Raw genomic sequence first — 20,690 nt, forward strand, 5'->3', positions numbered from 1 at the left:
CGACCGCTTTTGTAACCTTGCTCAAGGGGTTGAGCGGTTACTTCACGGACCATAGTTTTAGTGCGACTATGCTCTTGGTGCTGAGCGGTCTCACCTGCAGCTACGCTCAAGGGGCTGAGCAGCTGCAGGAGCGCCTCTTCGGAGGTTGGCTCCTAGGTCACTGGCTGACCCTTCGGCCCTTGGGCTCCATCTTCAGTCTCTTCTACGAAGTTTTCCTCTCTCGTTCCCGAGAGAGGACACTCATAGAGACTCCTCTTCGGAGGACTTCTTCTGCTGTTGTTGCTGAAGGCTCAGTCCCCTTCGGGGGGCAGCTGAGCCCTACGGTCTCTCCTGCGAGTGTTTCTTCCCCGGGGGGGAAGTTCACCACAGAGACTCCTCTTCGGAGGTCTCCTTCTGCTGTTGTTGCTGTTGTTGCTGAGGGCTCAGTCCCCTTCGGGGGCAGCTGATGCCACGGTCTCTCCTGCAAGTGCTTCTCCCCCTTGGGGGAGTTCACTCCAGAGACTCCTCTTCGGAGGTCTGATGATGGTGCTCCTGCCTGTGGTCGTCTTCATCTTCACCCTCCCCGCAGAGGATCCTCCTGCCAGACCTTCTCCTGGATGCAGATGCGCTGTGGGCGCCAACGTACCACCTCGTTTCCTACGAGCACCGGTCCCTTCGGGGCTAAGGGCTTACTCCACAATGTGGGTAAGTCCCTTAAGTGCCAGCTTTTTACCTGCACGCCCACGTTTTTCTAGTAGCGCGCTTGCGCTCTCTTGCTGTGTTCCAGACTTCTCTCCTGTGATCTCCTGTAGCTGAGTCTCGCCGTAGATCTCCTGATCGCCAGCGCTCACCTGCGCCTCTGAGACCTTCTGTGCGCCAGCTCTCTTCAGTTCGCCAGCGCACTTCTGGACGCCCTTTTCCTGCTACGCGCCTTGTGTGCTAACGGTCTCCGGTACGCCCACGATCGCCTGCGTGCCAGCGCACATCTGCGCGCCCTTTTCTAATGTGCGCAATGCGCGCCAACATTCGCCCTCGCGCCCTCGATCTTTGGATCTAGGCACAGGCAAGGCGATTGTTCCTTCTTTTTACACCCACGATCGCCTGCTCGCCAGCACACATCTGCGCCCCCTTTCCTGATGTGCGCAATGCGCACCAGCGTACTCCACGAGCTTCCAGATGTGGGTGGAGGCGAGAGAGATGATTCCTTCACCTCCTCGCCGACGATCTCCTGTGCTCTAGATTTGAACGAGTCTCTGAGTGCCCGCGCGCCCACGAGAAGTCTTCTGTACTCGCCCACGAGTGTTCGCTATTATGCGCAATCTCACCATCTGGTTCTGCCTCTCGCTGATATCTTCTGGCCGCGCAACCGCGCTCCAACGATCTCCTACGCGCCAGCGATCTCTTAGCGATCGCCCGCGATTCTTTGCCTGCCCTCTAGCGTTTTCAACGCGCCCACGCTTCAGATCGCTGTACGCGGCCACCCGTTGGCTCTCCTGTACGCGATCGGTCGCTACGCACCATTGCTCGCCAACGCACCATCGCTCGCCAACGCGCCATCTCCCGCAAAGAACCATCGCTCGCCGATCGCGCCATCGCACCATCGCGCCATCGCACCATTGCTCGCCAACGCGCCATCGCTCGCCAACGCGCCATCGCTCGCTTACGCGTTTTCGGTCTCCCGACCGCGCCAGCGTGCCCACACGCCCGCGCCCCCACGCGCATGCGCACACACGTTCGCCCGCGCGCGAACCAACGATTGTACCATCGCGCGAGCGCCAACGGCGATTTCGACCATGATTCCCGTTGGGTTTCGCAACACGGGCAACCTGGCGAGTTTTTTCTGGAGCTCATACTTTCAGATCATCATAGTCACGATCTTCACCTCGTAAGCGCAGAGCATGGCATGTACAAGAGCAAGAAGAATCTTCAGAAGAGTCTGGGTAACATTCTTCTCCCTTTTCAGGCAGACCCCATCATCCCTCTCCTCAGGATCGCCCGATCCCCTTCCCTCCAACGGTGGCTGCTGACACTGCCTCTGTCAGTCGTCAACAGAGGGAATACTTCGAGATCATGGGGTAGCCTGATTTAGCTCTTCCTCTCCACCATTCCTTGCAACGGGCCTTCCGGGGAGTTTCCCTCGAGAAACTCTCCGCCCGGCAGGTGACATTCTCGACTTCGGTAATCTTGAACCAGGAGGAAGCCGCAAAGGGTACCAGGCAGGCCACCTCGTGGCTGATCGTCGAGCTTGAGTCTGGCCATCCGGTCGCGACCCTAGGTTTTATACAAGGAAGCTCCGGGAAGGCTATGGAACTTTCCTCCTCTCGGACACGTGCACCATCGTTTCCCGACACCAAGTGTCGAACTTGGGGACAAACTCGATGTTGAAGCATTGAGATGCAGTGACCGAGAGGTTTTCTCTCGAAGGTCCCTACCGTGGATATTGGCAAACCCAGACACTCTTCCATCCTTGGAAGGGGCTTGTTTCAGCCCAAGGACAAGGAACGAGCGACTGAGAGGTGGAGAAAATCGTATCACGATTCGCTCCTCCAAGGCGCTTACATCCAGTCCCTACAAGCCTCCAGCGCCTCAACTTCAACTGCCTCGTTCAGCTTAAGACATCAGAACAGGCACGGGCAGCTAGACAAGGTGTCTATGCAGCTTCCCCCCTCCTGTCGGGGACAAAGGACGAGGAGCCCTCCTGGGAAGGCAATAATCCTAGAGGGGGCGGCCTAGGCCGCAAACGCTAGGATTGGCAACCCCTACCTGCATCCCCCAGTGGGGGGGATGCCTGAAGTTTCGCCCTCAAAGTGGCAGCAACTCGGGGCCGATTCCTTAACGATCTCCATGATCAGCCAGGGATTTCGTGTCCCGTTTCGTAGCATCTCTACCTCCCCTGTCAGCGAATCCAGTGTCGCTGAGCCCCTATGCCATGGGATCGGCAAAGGGGCTAGCCCCTCGGGCAGAGGGCGAGACCATGCTCTAGAAGGATACTCTCCAAGGTTGTCGGCGGCTCCCCCCAAGGTTCTTCTAATGACTCTTTCTTGTAAGAAGCGCCTGAAGGCTGGCAACCCGCCATCGTCCTCTTAGCCCTGAACAAGTTTGTCGTACAAACTTCGGTCAGTAGGGTACAACAGATTCGATCAGACTTGTAGGGAAACCACAAGACTTCACGTGCATACTGGATCCGAAAGACAGGTACTTCCAGATCCCAATCCATCCGTCTTTACAGGGAGTACTTGGAATTCAGCCTAGGCAACAGATATACCAGTTCAAGGTGCTGTGCTTCGATCTCTCCACAGCACCGCAGGCATTCACCAAGAAGTTCATCCCGAATCCTAATGTCCACACAGGAGCGGCATCCGCCTCCTTCGCTTTCTGGATGACTGGCTACCCCGGAAGTTTCGGTATCGACCCTTCTTCGACACCGAGACAAGCCTCTGGGACTTTGCCAAGATCTAAGGATCATGGTAAATCTCGAGAAGTTTTCTCTGTTTCCATCGCAACAACTGGGATATCTAGGCTTGATTTTAGACTCCAATCTCCGTTAAGCCTTCCCTCCAGATGACAGGATAGCAAGGCGGAGGAGAGTAGTAGAACCTTTCCTCAGGCGAGGAGAGTCTCCAGCCTTTTTCTGGTTACGCATTCTAGGTCGCCTTCCTCCTTGACCCCTCTAGTCCCAAACACTTGCCTCAGGATGAGTCTCCTGCTTTGGCGACTCAAGTCCCGGTGGAATCAAGACTACGATTCCCCAGACATTCTGGTCCTATGGGACCTGCCAAACGAGGGATCCTGCAGTGGTGGTTGACCTACGAAGCCTTTGCTAGAGAGTGGATCTTCTCGTCCCTCCTCCGCATTTGATGCTGTCCTCGGACGCGTCAAAGAAGGGGGGGGGGTCACGTTCTGAACCAAAGGATCTCAAGCCTATGGCCAGAACTAGAAGGGTACCTCCACATCAATTGGCTAGGGATGAAGGCCATATTCTGGCCCGTCAACAGTTCCAACAGGCCCCGGCGAGTCACTCCGTGAGCGACAGCACCACGGTAGTTGCTAATTTCATCAAGCGGGGAGGTACCTTTTCATAACAGTCTTCCCATCTTACAGTAGAGATACTGAGATGAGCCGAAGTCCACTCAATACCACTATCGGCTCGCTTCATTCCGGACAAAGGAATGTGCTCTCCGACAGTCGGAACAGAGCATCGCAGATAGAGAGTACCGAGTGGTCTTTGGAACCCCCAGTAGCCAACAAGCTCTGACCTTGTGGTCCTGTTCGCGACAACCTTGAATTTCAAGCTGTCACTGTACTTCTCCCCAGCCCCGGACCCCAAGGCACCCTGCCGAGATGTCTTCCCACATCGGTGGGACAACATCGACGTCTACGCCTTGCCACCGTTGGGTCTGAGGGGAAGGGAGTCTCAACAAGACCAGACTATCGGTCAACCTGTCGAAGACTCTGATAGCTCCGCTACGGCATCATGCAGAGTGGTTTCCGGACCTTCTGCATCCCTTGATGGAACTCCTGAGAGAGCTTCCCCCACGACAAGAGCTAAGCAACCACACCACTACATCTACCACAAGCCGTAGCTCCGCTTCGGCTCCACGCCTGAAGTCCATCCAGTATCTCCTCACAGAGAGAGGCGTTCCGCAACAGGTCGCTGAGCGGATGTCTTGACACCTACGAAGTCATCCGCAGGGGTCCACCAGGCGAGGTGGAGAGTCCTCTGTGGTTGGTGTCGTGGGAGAGGTATCTCTCCCCTCGATGCCACTATTCCAGCGTTAGCGGAGTTATTGTCCATCTGCGGGAGGAAATACGCCTTTTGCTCTCGGCGGTAAAGCCTATCGCTCAGCCTCAAGCCTGGCCTTCAGGCTCTAAGGTTAGACAATTCCTCCTCGCGGGATCTTTCTTCGCTCATACGAAGCTACGAACTTACCTGTACCCAGTCGGAAGTGAGACCTCCTACATGGAACATGGCTCGGGTTCTTAGGGATCTTGAGACTTCTCCCTGTGAACAATCACGCTAGGCATCTGATAGGCACCTGACTTAGAAGACGGTGCTCCGGCTCGCTCTGGCTTTGGCCAAGCGTATCAGCGTACTTCATGGTCTCTCGTATGACTTCGCCCATTCAAGAAGATAGGGAGAGGTAACGTTCGTGTTCGTCCCTGAGTCGGTTACTAGACTCAAGATCTTAGAGTCCCAAACCTTCGGTTCGACTCCTTCAGGATTTCGAGTCTCCGTTCTGTACAGATGACCCAGGCCTTCTCCTACTATGCCCTGTAAGGAGTCGGAGGTGTTATCTTAAAGAACAGCTGCAGTTCGTCCTCACGTGCAACCCTGTTTGGGAGCACAGGAAGGACGAAGAGGAGGGTCACCAAGAGTACCTTTTATTATTATTATTATTAAATGCTAAGCTACAACCCTAGTTGGAAAAGCAGGATGCTATAAGCCCAGGGGCCCCAACAGGGAAAATAGCTCAGTGAGGAAAGGAAACAAGGAAAAATAAAATATTTTAAGAATAGCAACAGCATTAAAATAAATATTTCCTATATAAACAATACAAACTTTAACAAAACAAGAGAAAGAGAAACTAGATAGAATAGTGTGCTTGAGTGTACCGTCAAGCAAGAGAACTCTAACCCAAGATAGTGGAAGGCCATGGTACAGAGGCTATAGCACTACCCAAGACTAGAGAACAATGGTTTGATTTTGGAGTGTCCTTCTCCTAGAAGAGCTGCTTACCATAGCTAAAGAGTCTCTTCTACCCTTACCAGCCTGGATTCAAGGACCATCCATCTCGCCCTGAATCCAGACCCTCCTCCGTCATGTAGCCTTAGAGCACACGATGTCAGAGGCATCGCAACGTCACTGGTCTTCAAGAAAACTACTCTGTGACGCAGGTGCTACAAACTGGAGTCTGGAAGCGTCGGACGACCTTCACAGCCCACTACCTGCAGGACGTGACCCACAGGATCCTCGATACGTTTTTCTATCAGCCTGTGGTGGCTACACAACAGCTGGTCTAACCTCAGGCTCCTTAATGGACAAGTAGCAGAAGGTTGAGGGCATTGTTACCCGGTGTCAGACTGCATGAATGAAAGAGGTATGTCTGGCCCTTACTTCTTTCTTCATCCTCCCCTCTCTTGGGGAAAGCAGCATCCTAGGTTCTCTGCATAGCTGACCTCAAACCTCTGCAGGTAGACCATGCTTCCTTGTGTTTCTAGTATTAAGATAATACTGTCGCGTCTCCCATACCCTAACGAGGTGGTATTGGGAAAGTCCTAGTCCAGAATTCCATCTAAAGGTCTTCAGGTCGACTGCCTAGGACAAGTCACGCTTCATCCCTCCACACACAAGCTTATGTAGGCCGCACGCTCCTTGCGGAGCAAGGAACTTGCGAGGTGCAGGGACTCTTTTTCTCAAAGTGCTGCTCACTCGGATTCTGAGTCCCCGGGTAAAGCCAAAGCCAGTATGGCTGGGGACTTTCCACCCTTCCTAAGGGGTAAGTCACCCTATGTAAATAGCGTGGTTTGTATTTCGGTTACGGAACAAATGACAAATTCGGAGATAATTTGTATTTTTCCTAACCATACAAACCTTAGCTATTTACACACATTTGCCCGCCAGCCCTGTCCCCCAAGTCAAGTCCCACCTCTAAGCGAAGTGAGTCAGTTCACCAGTGTGTGAGGGGAGAGGGGTAGCTAGCTACTCCTCCCCTACCCCCTGCTAACTAGCGCGGGGGTAGTTAACCCTCGGTAAAAATCTAATGGCTCGCCATTTCAACTACGCCGAAAGTAATACCCTATGTAAATAGCTAAGGTTTGTATGGTTAGGAAAAATACAATTTTCAATATTAAACTTAGCCGGTGATTATATAAGCTGCAGCTCTGCTGCCCGACAGAAAAACTCTACGTTCAAAATACGCCAGCGATCGCTATGCAGGTAGGGGGTGTACATCAACAGCGCCATCTGTCGAGCAGGTACTCAGTACTCAATGTAAACACAGAACCAATTTTCTCTCTGTCGTGCCACCGGCAAGACCTACTAAATTCGCTATTGCTTACTGGATTGGTTTTCACATATTTTGGTGAAGTACACATTTCTAGTTTTGAGCTTTCGCTATGCAGGTGTTTTATCTTCATCTCAAAACTTGAACTCGTTTTGGATAGATTTAATTATGGTGACAAGGAGAGTATGGACTCTCTTTCACTTTTAAATGGCCGACCCTTCCCTTAGACGGAAGTGTGTTTAGGTTTTTAGTAATTTTGCTTAACACGTTATAGATCTATATATTTTATATCTCTCCGCCTTTATTAGGCCTCTTCGATTAACTTTCCATTTATTATAAACATATAAAAATAAATTTTTATGTTTTGTTTATATGCGACCTTTCCTGATAGTAGGCGGTCCTTACTTGGAACCGAAGTTAATCAACGTTGAACCCGTTATATCGTATTTAGCCTTTAAAGAATTTAAAACTTTTTAAAATTTAATGTTTTATGAAAGAATTTCTTTGATAGTCTTCGTACTGTTTTCAAAGATGAACTAACGTTTAGTTTTTTAGACTACGCAGTTGTTGACGTTCAGGACGTTCAACATGCGCTCTATCGTTACGATAGAGAGAGAGTGTATCACGGTTTCACTTTGCAGTAAGAGTAAATCGATTCTGACGTTTTGTTCATTCTTTCTTAGCTTAAATGTTTTAAATTCTAAATTAAAGGAACTTTTTATTTGGAAAACCTTTCAGTTTTTTCCTTTAGTCAAATAACATGTTTTTTTGACGATATATAATTGGGCTCTTCTCTTAGGTGCGAAATCAAGAGAGAAAGAGAGAGAGAGATAGAGACGGAGGGGGAGAGAGGAGAGAAAACGGTCCGTTCAAGCGGGTAACGTTTTTCTCGAGTTGCTCTCGTCCCTAGTCGCTGTACGGGGAGGAAGGATAAAACGTTTTTAGTTTTTTATTCTCGTCCCCAGGCTATGTGCGGTGAGAGATTGGAAACGTAGTTATATGAACTAGTGTTTAGTCTCTTTCCCAGCCACTGATTTTTTTATCTTAAAATATGTTTTATGTTTTTTGCTGGTATTAATGAGCTTGCATTATACGACTGATTTCGCAATTACTACCTTTTAATGAAGGGTAGAATTGCGTGTTTCAGGTAGAAATCAGTAAAAGTTTCGATTTCAGTGAAAGTGCAAAACAGAAAATCGATAAAGTGATATGCGCAAAGTGTTACAGTGTTGCGTCCGAGGGTTCGTCTGTTCGTGCCTGTCGTTCACCTAGTCCGGGACCTCTTGCAAGCTCCCAAGCCCAGGGGAGAAGTAATGTCAAACGACTTATGGGTTCGAGAGGCCTTGATCAACGAACAGACGTTTTCCCTCTGTGGTTTCGGGCGTATCTACCCAAGATCGCCCCACCCACTCTAAGACGAGAGAGCCCATTTATTCCTCGTCTGCGGAAGGGGTTTCTCGTAAGAAACCATGGACCAAGGTCTCGCGGCTTATTAAGCGCAAGTCGGTCCTTTCCGCGCAAGTCCAACGGCCCAGTTGTAGCCACTGGGTCAGTTCGGACTCGCTGCAGTCTTCCGACGACTGCTCACCTCCTAAGAGAGGCAAAGCGGTACCGCATCAGGCAGTCACACCGTCTGTTGCCGCACCTGCTCCTGTAGACCCTAGTGGTCTTTGCTGCAGACCATGCAGTCTCAGTTAACGTCATTGATGCAGGACTTTCGTGCGGAGAAGGTTGACGCTGCACCAACCACGGTTGTGCGTCCTGTGGACGCTGAGGCGACCTTCTCCCGCACTCCAAGAGAGTCCCGCCACCCATGCGTTCCAGTGTACCCTGCCAGCCGCATGTTGACGTTCAGCGACGCACGGAATCTTCCGTTGACGTTCGCGAGGTACAACAACAGTCTAAGTTGTTTTGTTTTTACGCGGTGCGTCAACTTCCGCATTCTAGAGTTGTTTTGACTGCTCAGTCTAGACAGTCAAAGCAGTCTCGAGTGGACACTGTACGTCCTCACACACCTGTTGTGGTTGACAGTTCAGTTGTTGACAGTTCACAGACTGTCAAGCAGTTACATGACGTTGCCTTCTGGTCTGCTACTTATGCACCAGTGAGAGACTCACTGAGGTAACCTAGCTTTTATCGGACAAGGTTCCTGTGGATGAGGAAGTTGCTGTTCTCCCTCCTACTGATATTCCCTTGAGGACTCTGTCAGATGGAGAGGAGCCTTAAGCTGCTTAGCCTCCTATGGACTTTAATTGAATCATGATTTTTTTTTTTTTAAGGATCTTCGTCCGGATCTTGTAACTGCTGCTCCTCGTTCGCCTAAACGTCAGAACTTACACTAGGCCTAGCTACTTCGAAGCCGTTGTTTTTAAGCTAGTGCTCTCTCGCTCTCCTAGAGAGCGTTACGTTGGCTAGGCGACTGGTTTTTGCACCAGGAGGAGTTTTTTAGGGATACAGCCTTTGATTTCCCTTCTTTTAAACTGGCTTATAGAGCGAGAGTCTGATATGACACGAGAGAAGTTCTCGGCTTGGGAGTTCATGCCTCTGCCCAGATAGACTTCTCAATTCTGGTAGACTCGCCCTGGCGCCTAGCCAGGAGACGCTCCAAGTTGTTTACAGGTCAACTTCTCAGCTTTTGTCAAGCCTTTGAAGTTTTGCTGTACTATTATGTCACACATAACAAGGCTTTCAGGGATGGTAAACGGTTCCGCCTCAGTCGCTAACCCCGTCTGTTGCCACACCTGCTCCCGTAGACCCTAAATGGGCTTTGCTGCAAGCCATGCAGTCCAAGCTTGCGTCTTTGATAGAGGACTTAAATGCGGAGAAGAACCTTTTGGCCAACAACCTTCCAACCGGTCGGTTGTGCGCCCTGTTGACGCTGAGGTAACCTACTCGCGTCTGCCAGTTGAGGTGGTTCCTCCTTCTGGCCAACAACCTTCCAACCGGTCGGTTGTGCGCCCTGTTGACGCTGAGGTAACCTACTCGCGTCTGCCAGTTGAGGTGGTTCCTCCTTCTGGCCAACAACCTTCCAACCGGTCGGTTGTGCGCCCTGTTGACGCTGAGGTAACCTACACGCGTCTGCCAGTTGAGGTGGTTCCTCCACCGATGCAACCCAGTGTGGGTTGCCAGTCGCACGTTGACGTTAAGCGACGCTCGGAGGTGGTTGTTGACGTTCAGGACGTTCAACAACCAGCAGAGGTGACTTGTTGTGACGCAGTGCGTCAACCTCAGCAACCCGGTAGGGTGTTGACTGCACAACCCAGACGGTCTAGACAGTTTCGGGTTGACGCTGTACTTCCTCGCGCACCCATGGTTGTTGACAGTTCACAGACTGTGCAGCAGTTCCATGATATTGCGTCCGGCTCCGTCACGCATCCACCAGTGCGACCGGATTCAGCGAGTCAGACGTTGCCCACTCCGTTGCCGTTTCCTCATCAGTTTCGGATGAGGAACCCTCTGATGAACAAGACGATCAGCCCCCAGCCCTGCTATCCATCCAGAAGATGCTGAAGAAGGAACGCTGCTCAGTCAGGCTGTGGATGAGTCTGGTAGGGACACTGTCATCCGTGGATCAATTTGTGTCACTAGGAAGACTACACCTCCGTCCTCTTCTATACCATCTAGCTTTTCACTGGAAAAAGGACAAGACGCTAGAAGCGGTCTTGATCCCGGTTTCCGGGAAGATAAAGTCTTGTCTGACTTGGTGAAAGGACTATATCAACCTTAGAGAGGGTCTTCCCCTAACTGTTCAGACTCCCAACCACGTTCTCTTCTCGGACGCATCGGATGTAGGCTGGGGTGCGACATTAGACGGTCGGGAATGCTCGGGATTATGGAACTCGAGGCAAAGGACAATGCATTTCAACTGCAAGGAGCTTCTGGCAGTACGTCTGACCTGGAAAAGCTTCAGGTCTCTCCTTCAAGGCAAAGTGGTGGAGGTGAACTCGGACAACACCACGGCTTTGGCGTACATCTCCAAGCAAGGAGGGACCTACTCTCTGACGTACGAGATCGCAAGGGACTTCCTCACCTGGTCAAAAGGTCTAGACATATCACTAGTAACGAGGTTCATCCAAGGCAACTTGAATGTCATGGCAGATTGTCTCAGTCGGAAGGGACAAATAATTCCAACAGAATGGACCCTCCACAAGGATGTATGCAAGAGACTTTGGGCCACCTGGGGCCAGCCAACCATAGATCTCTTCGCAACCTCGATGACCAAGAGGCTCCCAATATTTTGCTCACCAATCCCGGACCCAGCAGCAGTTCATATAGATGCCTTTCTACTAGATTGGTCACATCTAGATCTATATGCATTCCCTCCGTTCAAGATTGTCAACAAGGTACTGCAGAAGTTCGCCTCTCACGAAGGGACAAGGTTGACGCTAGTTGCTTCCCTCTGGCCCGCGAGAGAATGGTTCACCGAGGTACTTCGATGGCTAGTAGACGTTCCCAGAACACTTCCCCTAAGGGTGGACCTTCTACGTCAGCCACGCGTAAAGAAGGTACACCAAGGCCTCCACGCTCTTCGTCTGACTGCCTTCAGACTATCGAAAGACTCTCGAGAGCTAGAGACTTTTCGAAGGAGGCAGCCAGAGCGATTGCTAGAGCAAGGAGAACATCCACCCTTAGAGTCTACCAATCGAAGTGGGAAATCTTCCGAAACTGGTGCAAGTCAGTATCCGTATCCTCGACCAGTACCCCTGTAACTCAAATAGCTGACTTCCTCTTATATCTTAGGAAAGAACGATCTCTTTCAGCTCCCACTATCAAGGGTTACAGAAGCATGTTGGCATCAGTCTTCCGTCACAGAGGCTTAGATCTTTCCAACATAAAGATCTACAGGACCTCCTTAAGTCTTTTGAGACCACGAAGGAGCGTCGTTTGGTTACACCTGGTTGGAATTTAGACGTGGTACTAAGATTCCTTATGTCAGACAGGTTCGAAACGCTACAATCAGCCTCCCTGAAGGATCTCACCTTAAAGACTCTTTTCCTGGTATGCTTAGCCACAGCTAAAAGAGTCAGTGAGATTCATGCCTTCAGCAAGAACATCGGATTCTCATCCGAAACGGCTACATGTTCTACAACTTGGTTTTCTAGCCAAAAACGAGCTGCCTTCTCGGCCTTGGCCAATATCGTTCGATATTCCAAACTTATCGTATGGTTGGAAATGAACTAGAAAGAGTCTTATGTCCTGTAAGAGCTCTTAAGTTCTATTTAAAACGAACTAAACCTTTACGAGGCCCGTCTGAAGCTTTATGGTGTTCAGTTAAGAAACCATCTTTGCCTATGTCAAAGAATGCTTTATCCTATTTTATCAGACTGTTAATACGAGAAGCTCATTCCCATCTGAATGAGGAAGACCAAGCTTTGCTGAAGGTAAGGACACACGAAGTAGAGCTGTCGCAACTTCCGTGGCCTTTAAACAAAATAGATCTCTGCAAAGTATAATCGACGCAACCTATTGGAAAAGCAAGTCAGTGTTCGCGTCTTTTTATCTTAAGAATGTCCAGTCTCTTTACGAGAACTGCTACTCTCTGGGACCATTCGTAGCAACGAGTGCAGTAGTGGGTGAGGGCTCAACCACTACAATTCCCTAATTCCATAACCTTTTTAATCTTTCTCTTGAAATGTTTTATTATTGTTTTTGGGTTGTCCGGAAGGCTAAGAAGCCTTTCGCATCCTACTTGATTTGGCGGGTGGTCAAAGTCATTTCTTGAGAAGCGCCTAGATTAGAGGTTTTGATGAGGTCCTGTTGTATGGGTTGCAACCCTTGATACTTCAGATCCTAGGGGTCGCTCAACATCCTAAGAGGATCGCGAGGCTCCGTAAGGAAGACGTACTTAAAAAGGCAGAGTAATTGTTCAAGTCGACTTCCTTACCAGGTACTTATTTATTTTATGTTTGTTATTTTGAATAATTGCTAAAATGAAATACAAAATACTTAGCTCATAATAATGTAAACAAGTAATGCTGGTCTCTACCCACCCCCCTGGGTGTGAATCAGCTTATATAATCACCGGCTAAGTTTAATATTGAAAAATGTTATTTTTATTAATAAAATAAATTTTTGAATATACTTACCCGGTGATTATATATTAAAGGACCCTCCCTTCCTCCCCAATAGAGACCCAGTGGACCGAGGAGAAAATTGGTTCTGTGTTTACATTGAGTACTGAGTACCTGCTCGACAGATGGCGCTGTTGATGTACACCCCCTACCTGCATAGCGATCGCTGGCGTATTTTGAACGTAGAGTTTTTCTGTCGGGCAGCAGAGCTGCAGCTTATATAATCACCGGGTAAGTATATTCAAAAATTTATTTTATTAATAAAAATAACATATCTCCGAATTTGTCATATATAGACTGTACGTAAACATTTTCTTTTTATTACAGTGTAAATGTTGCTGTTTTTTTTCGTGTCAATGTGGTGCGGCGTTTCTCAAGGGCAGAGAATCCTTCTCTTCTGTCTCTTCCCCTTTGACTTTTGGCAACCTGTAGGCTTATGACCTCCCCCGCTTCTCTGAGTGCAGCGACCCAGCCTGCGCCTCAGTGGAGTAGTCTTTTTGATTTCTCATTCGTTCAGATGTTGACATCGCTTGCTCCTTGCAAGTTGATCGGAGGGAAGATCTCTTGCGGCCTGCCCAGAGCTGGACTTCAGTCTTGCTCCTCTTTGCTGACAGCACTACGGATTTCTGTGCCTCTCGGGGAAAACCTCTCCCGTCTACTGGTTAGGGTGTCCCCCCAGGGGGAACAATTTTTCATTTCCTTTTTGTTTTTCCTCAGCTCTAGCAGCCGGTGTAAGGAGTGCGAAGTTAGATGTTCTTGTCTGTCTTCATCTTCAAGGTCCATTAAGAGAGCTTTAATTTCACGAGATTGAAAAGCTTAACTAGTTAATTTAGTTTCAGGAAAACAAGAATGAGAAAGTTCAAGTTTCTTATTACTCTGCTTGCTGTCAAAAACGTCAGTTAAAAGGTTTGCCCTTTCCTTTGGACAGTGAGTGACAGAACCATGTGGTTTAAGTAAAGGAGGAACTGTTGCATCTACACCAAAGAGTGCAGATTCAAAGGTAGTCCACTACTTATGTTCCTGAGTTGTACCAGAAAGGTTTTCTTTTATGGTTAGATTGTATTCCTTTTCAGTTGAAGCATAAACTCTTTGAGCAAAAGCTGTAAGCTGAGTATAGTTATTGCAGGTCAAATCTGATCTGTTACACTTCCAAAGATGATAGTCCTCCTGCTTCTCCAAATAAACACGTCTACAATCATCATTGAACCATGGCTTGTCCTTCATTCGGTACCTTTGCACATGAAAAGGGATACACCTATCAATTATGTTGGCTAGATTCTCATTCAAGGGACAACAGGATTAACACTACTATACTCTTTAAGAGGTCCTAGACTGGTCTCCAGGCTTCTACAGTCGACTCTTTCTTGTGAAGGCTGGAGACCAGTCATAGATCTCTCGTCCCTGAACAAGTTTTTCCTACAAATTCTATTCAGGAGGGAGATTGCAGGCACGGTCATCGAGGCGGTAAGACTAAGTGACTTCATGTGCACATTGGATTTCCAAGATGCATAATTCCAGATCCCAATCCATTCATCTTCAAGGAAGTATCTCAGATTCATACACGAGAACAATCTTTACCAGTTCAAGGTTCTCTGGTTCGGTGTCTCAACGGCACCCTAGGTCTTTACCAGGGTGTTTGCCCTAGTGTCATCATGGGCTCACAAGTCCATGTTCTGTAACCAATGATCCAGATCAATTGTTACCATGCCCAGTGAGGAGTTTGAGGTATTATCTTAAACTCACTGCAGCAACTCGGCCCCAGCTGTCATCCATATTTGTTAGCTCCGGTAGAATCAAGAGGAGGGTCACCAAAAACATCATTTCTTCATAGATGCGCAAAGTTGTCTATGCTCTTGAATCCTACCCCTCCTCCAGCTTGAAGACCTAGAGCTCATGATGTCAGGTGCATCAGTGCGTCCATGGCATTTAAACAATTATTCAGTATTGCAAGTATTATAAGCAGGTGTGTGGAAGTATCAGACGACCTTCACCGCCTACTACCTTCAAGATTCAATACATTTTCTATTGGTCCTGTGGTGGCTGCACAAGAAGTGGTTTCAAGCATACCCCAGGCTCCTTGTTGGACAAGTAGCAGATGGTTGAGGGCATTGGTTACCCAGGTTAAGCATGGGATGAATGAATAGTATGACTGGCTCTTTTCTTTTCTACATCTTCCCCTCTCTTGGGGAACAGTGCCATGGGTCCCTCTGCAAGCTGGCTTCAACCCCTGCAGGTAATAACCATTTCCCTTGTGCAACCTAGTATAGTTTATTAATGTTATACTTGTACACGGAAACTATACAGTATATAGTGTAATATTCCTGTTTATAACTCGGAATATTCTTACTTAGACATTCATATGCTATCTCTCACAACTACATAGGTTGCTCAGGCTGCTATAATACTCACTTTGTATTTGTTAGCGAGGTGTCAAGGTTCTCCTCAGATACAGTCTAATACTGTACTACGAAAACCTGGGTTAATGACTAATCCAGAGATCGGACTTACCACCCACCTAAGGGTGAGTCATTCATATGAATAACGTAAGGTTTGTTAGTGAAGGAACAAATGACAAATTTGGAAATAATTTGTATTTTTTCCCTCACTAATACAAACCTGTAGTTATTTATATAAATTATCCTGCTATTACCTGTCCCCTTATAAGTCATGCTTGCAATCAAATATTGAAGCAGCTCACCGAGCTGTGAGTCGAGATAGGTGGCTTGGTACCCCCCAGCCACCCCACTACCTACCCACTACAGTGGCTTGGTAGGGTTGCCACCTCATACTTTTAGTTTAATGGCTACCTTCCAGCTTTGCCGAAAGAATATCTATGTAAATAACTACAGGTTTGTCATATTTAGATGTATGTTTATTCAGTGTAACATAATGAAAATAGAAGCTAGGTAAATTTCGAAATGGTATGCACATATTTTACTATAAACTGAGTGTGGGATGTTTATTTACAATGATCACTATTCTAGCTACCTACCGCCCTCCTTCCCTTTACCAAGATGGCAGGAGTGTTCACGTATGCGCTACCATTTGCCAAGATGTGTCTCGCAGCATCTAGTGGTAAGATATCTATGTTGTTAACCATTAGTAGACAGTAGTAGTAGTAGTAGTAGAATTATTGCTTTCAAGTTTCTTTGTTTATGTTATCTCTGTATTGGCTTTAGCATTCATTTCTTGATCATGACATTCTATTGAAGAGTTGCTATTTAAGGGATTTTGACAAAGGAAAAATCTATTTCTGGGGAGAGACCTGTGACGGCCGGTGAAAAGGGTCCTTCTTTACACTTTTCTAATATAAATCTTCCAATTATACTAGAAAAAGATAAAAGCATGGAATGTAGAGGTTATTACCCTCGCGCGATCACCTTGTGGGTGTCGTGTATTTAACAAGGGCATGTGAAAACCACTATTCACAGGCTGTCTTCCATTTAGATAATCCCTTCATCAAAGGGGAGGGCCATGACAGGCCCTAGAGAATACAGTTGGACTACCCCACTGATTTTAGATTTAATGTGTGTAATTTAATGTTACTTATTCTGTTAATAAAAGAAATATGTACCTGTATGCAAGATTTTATGTATGTAGGCAAAGAGCTTATGTGGTACCATGTTACATGGTCTCGCTGCTCACTCTACAACACTATAATTGCGGGCACACTACTATATCTGTAGTTGTAAAGTACTGCCATCTGCCTTTACAGGCAGGACAGCTTCGTATTTTTATTTATAACTTCCATAGCCTGTCTAATATATCGAACAACTTCTTTGATTGGCGATTCTAACTTCCTTAGCTCTTTGCTACTGCCTCTGAATTTTCTTAATTTTCTACAGCTAAACAAATGTTCTGTTGTAGCATCTGCCTCTCTGCACAATTCATAATATCTATAATTTTCATTACCCTTTACTTCATTTTTTTCAATATTAAACTTAGCCGGTGATTATATAAGCTGCAACTCTGTTGCTCGACAGAAAACTCTACGTTAAAAATCCGCCAGCGATCGCAATGCAGGTAGGGGGTGTACTTCAACAGCGCCATCTGTCGTGCAGGTACTCAGTACTCAATGTAAACACAGACTCAATTTTCTCTCTGTCGGGCTACCGGCAAGACCTACTAATTCGCTGTTACTAACTGGATTTGTTTTCACAACTATTTGGTGAAGTACACTATTCTAGTTTTGAGCTTTCGCTATGCAGGTGTTTTATCTTCATCTCAAAACTTGAACTCGTTTTGGATAGATTTAATTATGGTGACAAAGAGAGTATGGACTCTCTTTCACTTTTAAATGGCCGACCCTTCCCTTAGACGGAAGTGTGTTTAGGTTTTTAGTATTTTTGCTTAACACGTTATAGATCTATATATTTTATATCTCTCCGCCTTTATTAGGCCTCTTCGATTAACTTTCCATTTATTATAAACATATAAAAATAAATTTTTATGTTTTGTTTATATGCGACCTTTCCTGATAGTAGGCGGTCCTAACTTGGAACCGAAGTTAATCAACGTTGAGCCCGTTATATCGTATTTAGCCTTTAAAGAATTTAAAACTTTTTAAATGTAATGTTTTATGAAAGAATTTCTTTGATAAGTCTTCGTACTGTTTTCAAAGATGAACTAACGTTTAGACTACGCAGTTGTTGACGTTCAGGACGTTCAACATGCGCTCTATCGTTACGATAGAGAGAGAGTGTATCACGGTTTCACTTTGCAGTAAGAGTAAATCGATTCTGACGTTTTGTTCATTCTTTCTTAGCTTAAATGTTTTAAATTCTAAATTAAAGGAACTTTTTATTTGGAAAACCTTTCAGTTTTAAATATAAAACTTACCCGCTGGTTATATAAAAGAGCTGAAGTCCCTGACGCCAGGGCAGAAAATTCAAATCTCGCGCTATCGAAGATACGCCAGGTGTACCAACCGCACCCTAGCGGTAGAACAGGTGGAACTATACACCAACTTCAGTTCTTCTCTCTGCCGTCATAGCTGACTGACATACAGAAGTTCGCTCTCGTGTTTTTACTCTTTTGGGAAGTTGTTTGGTGATGTACAACGTTTCTTTTTTGAGTTTAAGCTATCGTTGATTAATTTTCCTTGGTTCTTATCTTGAAATCTTTTTGTTTGAGATTTTCTTTATTGTTTTTTCCCTTACTTTTTGCTTGTCGGTCTCTCACGTTAACTTTAAAATGGCCGACTCCTCCCCTGCTCAGCGTAGGTGTGTTAGTGAGGGTTGTCGTACACGACTTCCTAAGGGATCTATTGATCCTCATTCTATTTGTGTAAAATGTAGGGGTAAATTTTGTTCATTAGATGATAGGTGTAATGAATGTCTTTCCTTAACTGATGATGATTTTGGTACTTACGATCGTTATGTTAGGAGATTAGAGAGAGATAGACTTAGGCGTAGTTCTTCCCGATCTGTGGATAGAACCTTACCTAATTTACCTGTTCCTAATCCTGTTCCTTCCCCTGTGGTGGTAGATCAGGAACCTACTATGAAGGACATGTTTACTGCTATTTTGTCTCTTGGTGAGAAAGTTGAGTCCTTAGCAGCCGATAGAAATACTATCTTTTCAGAGTTAAAGGTATTGAAAAACCGTGATCCTATCGGAACTGTGGAAAGTGTTTCAGTTTCTGATGTGGTACCGAAGAATCGTGACTCTCTCGGTGTTGTGACAAGTGTTGATAATGTGGTTAGTGTTGCGGAAGGTGCGTCGACTCGAGTGTCTGATGTGGTACCGAAGAATCGTGACTCTCTCGGGGTTGTGACAAGTGTTGATAATGTGTTTAGTGTTGCGGAGGGTGCGTCGGCACGATCTTGTCGTTCACCTAGCCTTAGACCTCTTTCGAGCTCTCGAACCCATGGGAGAAGTAATGTCGAACGGCTTAAGGGAACGAGAAGCATCATCAATCGTGCAGACGTCCCCTCGAACGTTCCTGTTGCCGTAGCTCAGGTCGTTCACCCTCATCGTAGGAAAGGTGAGGTTCATACGTTATCCCCGTCTTCCGATGAAGGGTCGGGGAGTGAGATCTGGCGGCGAGCGTCGAGACCGCTTAAACGCTCCCATGTTGATTTGGACGCGGCGCGTCAAAACACACAGCGTCGGGAATCGCCTGTGCGGCCAGGATGTAGTTCGTGGGGTTCACCGGAACGTTTCCGTTCTCCCAGCGCTTGCACTCCGGCCAAACGTTCAGATCACCGTGTTCGTGCGGATATGATTCCTTCCGATTCGGACCTTGTAACTATTCATGCACCTCCTCTTCCATCGGATTGGCTTTCTTCCCCTGAAATGCGTGGTGACATTAGTGCGAATCTTCCTTCTAGGAGTTCTGTTGATCCGAAATGGACTGCGCTTTTGTCTATGAAGGAACAACTCTCTTCGTTGATGGATTCTTATCAACCAAGTGTTGGCGTTGTGTCTGGGCGTTCGATGTCAGACCAGTTATCGCACAAACGTTCGATGGTATATGGCCTTGACGAGTTATCACTTAGACGGTCTCCCATTCACAGTGTTCAACGCCAGGTTGATTTTGATGAGTCGCGTCAGAGAGTTTTGGTTGACCAGTTTGCGTTTTCTGGTCGCGGGGAAGAGCGTCGGCGTCGACAAGTGGACGAGACGCGGCAACAATTTGAAGTAGTGGATCGCCCGCGGCAACAACTTTTGGACGCGGCGCGTCAAAACATTGGTTTACAGCGGCGACATCCTGACTCCTTTGATCGCTCGCAGCAACAATCCTCGGACTTTACGCGACCTCGCGGCGATCTTCAACAGTTACCGTCTGATTTCAAGCGTTCTTCTGTTCAACAACAGTTGAATTCTAAGCGGTCTAAGCAGTTGTTGGTTGAGGATGATCGTCTACATGTCCGTGTTTCGCATCAATCTACTTCTACTTCTCCCCACCCAATTGACTCAGATGTTGGCCTTGACAGGCAGTCCCATCCAGACGTTGTTCCTTCGGTTCAGGCTGCAGCTGTTGCTGCACTGCCAGAAGACGAACCAGAGGAAAAGTCGGATGAGGATAATCCTATTGAGGAAGTCTCTGAGAATGAGGAGGAGAAGCATTATCAGCATGCTGTGGACCTTCGCAAGTTTATGCTTATTTTGACTGGAATTTTCCCGGATTCTTTTACCCCTGTGGCCCCTCGTTCTCCGCCTTCTGAATTCATCTTAGGTAAAGCTACTAAGGTTCCAGTTTACACCAAGATGGTTCTTTCTCGATCTTCTAAGCGGGCCTTGAAGTTAATGGGTTCTTGGTTGGACTCCAAGAAAGCTTTTGGCAAGACGGCCTTTGCCTTTCCTCCCGCTAGGTTAGCCTCTAAATCTAGTGTGTGGTATGAGACTGGTGAAGTGTTGGGCTTGAGTTTTCCTTCGTCTGCCCAAGGGGATTTTTCAAGTTTGGTAGATGCTTCTCGTCGTCTTGCCTTAAGGAAGACGAAGATTTGGTGGTCCATTCCAGAGTTCGACCATTTGCTTAAAGGTCTTTTCAGGGCCTTCGAAGTTTTTAATTTTTTGGACTGGGCTTTGGGGGCTTTGAGTAAGAGGGTCTCTGATATGACGGAAACGGACACTAGTGGTTTGGTTCATTTGATGTCCTGCTTGGACAAAGGTGTGAGAGATGGCTCCAACG

General features: G+C 47.3%; 1 protein-coding gene across 1 annotated transcript in view; it reads left to right on the forward strand.

The window, feature by feature from the left end:
* Positions 1-20,690, forward strand: part of LOC137648733 (uncharacterized) — a 332,677-nt gene that overhangs the window by 11,596 nt on the left and 300,391 nt on the right. Inside the window, exon 2 of the mRNA XM_068381800.1 lies at positions 16,039-16,129. The gene's annotated coding sequence lies outside the window, so the exon portion shown is untranslated. The remainder of the gene's footprint in view (positions 1-16,038; positions 16,130-20,690) is intronic.

The sequence above is a fragment of the Palaemon carinicauda genome, chromosome 10, assembly GCF_036898095.1.
Source record: "Palaemon carinicauda isolate YSFRI2023 chromosome 10, ASM3689809v2, whole genome shotgun sequence".
Lineage (NCBI taxonomy): Eukaryota > Metazoa > Arthropoda > Malacostraca > Decapoda > Palaemonidae > Palaemon > Palaemon carinicauda.